Genomic DNA, 6,013 nt, shown 5'->3' on the forward strand with positions numbered 1-6,013 from the left:
TATTTGGATGGGCCCTATCATGTTACTAAGTTTACACGGATGAAAGAAATTACAAAAATTACCTGTTACAAATTATTTATAAGATCTATTGAAAATTGAACTATGATTAAAATCAGATCATTGGATCTGTCAACAAGTTAATCATAGCAATTTAGATCAAATAAAAAATAGGTTTGTTAAAAAAAATTGAATAAATAATTAAATAATCAAGCAATACAAACCAAAATAAGTAACAGATAATCTGGAAAGTGGGCTAAGATATCTCTATTTTAAAATTTAAAATTTAAAATTTAAAATATATCTTAACTAGAATTTAAAATTTAGGTTGTTAGAGAATATTTGAAAAAATTCAAAAACCTAACAAATCTCCTAAATATCCTAAATTCTAACTTAAATTCAAATATCTAACCAATTTTCAAATTTCAAGTTTATTCAAAATTTAAATTAATTAAATTTCTAATAAGATAATATAATATATTATCTTGAATTTTAAAATTTAGATATTCCTAATATTATATTCTTAGTCTTATAATTTAATAAATTAAATATTACAAAATAAACAATTTGAAAAATAAGATATTTTATGGTTAGGATATTACCAATTTTATTAATAACTAAAATAAGTTTTAAAATTTTATGGTCAGAAACCCTAAAATTTCTATCCAAACCTAAACTAACCAACTTTTCAAATTTTCATGTTATTTTTGCCAAAATAAATTTTAATAAGAAAATACCTAATAAGAGAAAATGTTAAAACTAACATTTATCAAATCTTATAATTTTAATTTAATAATATATTTCAAAAATAACAAATTTTTTTTAAAAAAGATATGGTTAGCAAATTTTGAAATTTGAACTAGGTTATTTTCAAAGATAATATTTTAACATCCAAATATGATCATTCAAATTTAAATAATAAAAAAAATGTAATATCTGATCTTATAATTAAAACAAATAAAATAATCTAAAATTTCAAAATTAACCATAAGGCTATTTTTGCGAAAAATAAAATTTTCAAAAATCAAAGCCTACTAACATCTAAAACTAATTTTAATTAATTAAAAATTAATTTTATTATGATAATTAGATTTTTAATTGAAAATTTAGATTCTACAAAAAATTCTACCAAAATTTTAATTTTGTTTCAATGAAAAACTATTTTTGAATCAAAAGATATCACCAAAACAAGATTGCACTAGGGGAGTATGCAATGCATACTCCCCATGCGCACAACAGGCTGCAAATGGGCGACGAAAGGGCTGCTAGCAACCGCATGGGGGACAAAACTCGGTCAGGAGGGGCTTAGGACAGCCCATGTCCGAGTGAATTCGGACATGAACGAAGATCTGCTGAGCCTGGTGAGATTCGCGATGCATCTTTTCCTTTACTCGATTCAAGTATGAACAATTCGTGAAAATTAAGGTTTCCAGGTGAAAACAATCGAAGAAGAAATCAAGGATAATATTGAAGAGAAAGTTTTATTTGCAAACAAAAATGTACAAGTACACCTATTTATAATTTTTGTTGGAAGATTTTTATTTCTAAATAATTTTGATAATTTGATTTTATATAAAAATATATATATTTAATTATATTCGTTTTTTTTAAAAATTTATATTCTTAAAATATATATCTATCAAACCAAAATAAATTATATTCACAATAACAAAATTAAGATACAAAATTATGTGAAATTTTATAAAAAAAAAATATAAAAATATTGAAGAATGAAATTACAAAGATTAAAAGAAATACATTAAGAGTGATTTTTAAAAATTATCTTAAACTTATTTTTTTTTAATATTGGAATGTACTTATATTTTATAAGGTGCAAATAAAGTTTTTTTTTTCAAAATACTAAATATAAATAAGATATTTTTTAAATTATAAGTACCCATATTTAATTTGAAGTAGGTTTTGAGGGATTGGGTTTATACGGGATGGCTGATCATGTGGGAAATTCAAATTTTAAAACTTCTAGACGATAAATTCCTGAACAAGAGTGGGAATTGCTGCAGGCAAGAAAGCAGTCCCAATCCCTGGAGAGAATTTTATCAAACCCGAAGGTAATGAGTTGGAGGTTCTGAAACAACCTACATATTTCCTGAACCCTAGCATAGACCTAAATACAGTTTAACCCTAAAAAATACCAAAATCAAATAAGATGACAATGATACAAACAAACTAAGTAACAATTTAATGCAACGTAGCAAGCATGTGAAGGAACAAAGTAACTTACTGTTTGGAGTTAGGGCTTGGGAAAATGACTAGCTACTCCGCCTGCAAATCTTCGAACGGAGCAGTGATCGCTGTGAAAAGATGAAGTCGGAAGAAACTCGTAGAAAAAATGTCAAGGGCAGAGATGACATGCAAGTCTTCGGACAGACTCAATGGTCATTCTTGGCGAAGAAGCTTAAGAGTTTCTCAAACTTTCTAAAATGCAAGAAATAATGCAAAGGTGGTTCCTTTTTTCTTACTTTATACTCATGATATTGGATTCGTCAGATTAGAGAAAGGTTTGATCCTACGAACATAATTCAAAGTAGAAGTAGAAAAGATGGTCATTTAACGCTGATGTACCTTGAAACCGCACAATCGCCAAAATCAAAGGACATGCGTCTTTTCAAAAAGAGGATAATGACAAAAAATACCCTTTGTAATCATTAAAAGGCTCTTTTTATTAAAAAAGAACTTTTTATACCCAAAATTCGGCGAGCACATCAGAAGAAGACACGTGTCGAGCTAGGAATAATGAAGAACTCAAGCAATCGTAATTACACTTGACGTGGAATAACTAGTTAAAAGCATAATTAAGAGAGTATATTTATAACTCGGCTGATTGAACAGTCTTATGCGAGATAAAAATGTACTAACTGTTGACTTGTGTCTTGATGAGAAAATGCAAGTGTGCATGATGAGGCATTAATCTCGTCGCGTGGAGGAGATATAATAACAATAGAAATACTTAGTGTATATTACACGGTATACAAACTGAGTATAAATAGAGGGGTGAATCAAGGTGATAGATAGCGAGGCGTCCATCTCGCTGTAAGATGGCATGCACGCAAGAAAGATCATCTCGACACCAGAAATCGTAGTTGTCAGAATTAAAGTAAAAGTAATATCAACCTTGGAAAGACATATGACGAGCTCCAGCTCGCCATCAAATTTAGCTCAGCTCCATTCCGAGCAAGGCATCACAAGGAGATAAGGCCTACCATATATCTTCAATACGCGTTCATTTTGGCCTAATAAAAGCGGAAAAATCACAGCTATATGATTTTTAAATAATAATCGCATTTACTTAGCGTGATTTGTAATCAAATCCTATGATTCCAGGAGATGATCGTTGTAAAAAGATTACAGTAAACTTTGTAATTAACTGTCCACTATGTAATTATAAATAGTGGCAAGCAAGATCAAAAAAGGGACGAAAAAACTCATACAAGAGAGGCCCTGAAAAACAATCAGAAATGTGAATAAAATTGTCTTACTCATGGACTATGCAGAATTTTAACTGCAAAACCACGTAAAAACCCTGTGTGGTCATACCTTTTATTTTATTGCTTTTGTTTTTCTATGTGAGATTGTCATGGTTAGGCTCAAATTTTGTTAATGAAAATTTGCGTTAACAACTAGCATACATTCTGATTTTCATTTTAGCAAAAGCCGGAATAAAAAGCCTTATAAATCGAGATAAAAAGCCTTTTCTTGTAGTAGTGTATTAAACCTTTATTTAATAATAACGTGTTATCTTATTTTGCATTTAATGATATTAATTTTATTGGGGGCTTTTTTATTTTTACTCTTCAAATTAGTTGTTTTTTTTTTTTTGTATTTTTACGAAATTCTACATAGAAACCCCTGTTGCAACTAGCACTGCAGCCTAAATTGCAACAAAAAATCGTATAGAAACCCATATTGCGACTAGCGCTGCAACTATTTTAGAAACCCAAACCGTAAATTTGAATGAAAAAGTTAAAAAAAATAGTATATTGGGTAATTCCCCATTTTATTATATCATTAAAGTTTATTCATATTCTATTTGTAGGACACGTGTCAGCTTCTGAAATGTAGCTGAATTTTGAGTATAACAATTATATATTAGAATAATTATATTTTTGTTTAAGTTACTAATTTTTTTTATTATAATTTCAAAATGCGTTAAAATAACCGCGCGAAAAACGACTATATTACCTAATTATAACATGTTTGAAATTATATAATCGTATTAGAGGCTTAATTAACTTACCGTTAGTATTGTTACTAACGGCATTAGGAAGTTTGTTTAGGTTCTGTTATTTCTGTTTTCCTTTCCTTGTTTTCTGGATAATCTTCATGTATAAATACCTTGTTTTGGGTCAATCAATACAATTCAATTCATTCTTTCCTAATATGGTATCAATCGCTTAAACAATCTCTCTCACGATCGATGCCATGGCAAGAACTCGAGCAACTGGTTCCAGGAACTCCGGCCAAACTCCATTGGCGAATACTTCATCCTCCATACCAGCTGCTCCTCCCAATCCTCCGATCATTCCTCCGGCATTTGCTGCCACTGGAGACATAGCTCCTCCTCTGCCCAATGCGACAAATCGTCCTGTTCATGAAGATAGTTCCAGTCCATACTTCCTGAATTCTGGTGATAACCCCAGTCTCACCTTAGTCACTCCTCTTCTTTCTGACAAGAACTTTCAATCATTGGCATCGAGATTTTGAACTTTCCGTTGGTGCGCGAAATAAGACCGTCTTCCTCAAAGGAACTCTACCTCAACCTCCTGTCGATTATCTTCTGCATAACCATTGGTTTCGCTGCAATCAGATGGTAATGTCCTGGATACTTCACTCAGTCTCGCCTGACATTAAAAGCAGTATTATGTTCTTGGATACTGCTGCTGAGATGTGGCAGGAGCTCAACTCAAGATATGATCAGGGAAACGGTCCTCGGATCTTCGAACTCAGAGAATCGCTCATCACTCTACATCAAGGCGATGACTCTGTAAGTTCTTACTTTACTAAACTTAAGTGCATGTGGGATGAGATTCAAGAACTCCGTCCAAGAATTCCCTGCACTTGTTCTGCTTCCATCGATAACCTTGCTTTCTTGAATCAAGAACAGGTTCTTCAGTTCTTAACAGGTTTAAACGAGTCTTTTTATCTTGTTAGAGCTCTGATTTTACTCATTGATCCCTTCCCTACCCTGTCCAAAGTTTTCTCTATGGTTATCCATGAAGAAAGACAGAGAAAACTCAAAACCCCTCAGATTCCATTTCTTGTTGCATCCACTCAAGATTCTACTACAAATTCAGCTCTTGCAAAAACTCCATCTGCATCTGCTGCTAATGCGAATCAAAATCGCAACAAGAGAATGAGACCTTACTGTACAAACTGCCATAAACCTGGCCATTTGAAAGAAAAGTGCTTCTTCCTCATCGGTTTCCCACTACGCTATGGTGACAAGAAGAAAGAAACACAAGCAGTAGCCAATCAAGCATCCACTTCTACTGATCATTTCTCTTTTGTAGCCAATCTAACGAAATCAGAAGACATTCACAATCTCATTTCACTTTTGACTCAGAAGCTGCAGCCAACCACTTCAGATGTTCAACCTTTTGCCTCAAACATCTCTTGTAAAAAAAAACATAACTCCAACTCTTTATGGATTGTCGACAGTGGTACCACTCACCACATTTTTTGTAATATTTCTTTATTCTCTCAATTACATGACATTCCCATTGCCACATCCATCAAATTACCAAATGGTTTGAGTATTAAGGTTCAAAAATCAGGCACTATAAAATTTTCCAATAACCTATACTTATCTAATGTTTTTTATGTACCTAATTTTCAATTCAATCTTTTTAGTGTCCCTACTTTCCTCAACAATCTCTAACAACATTTTTTTTACAAAAACCTGCTGCATTTTACAGGGTTCCCTGAACAGGAAGATTGGGATTGCTAAACGTGTTGGTCATCTCTATTTCTTGATGCATGATTTCCCTACTGTTCTACA

The sequence above is a fragment of the Cannabis sativa genome, chromosome 5, assembly GCF_029168945.1.
Source record: "Cannabis sativa cultivar Pink pepper isolate KNU-18-1 chromosome 5, ASM2916894v1, whole genome shotgun sequence".
Classification (NCBI taxonomy): domain Eukaryota; kingdom Viridiplantae; phylum Streptophyta; class Magnoliopsida; order Rosales; family Cannabaceae; genus Cannabis; species Cannabis sativa.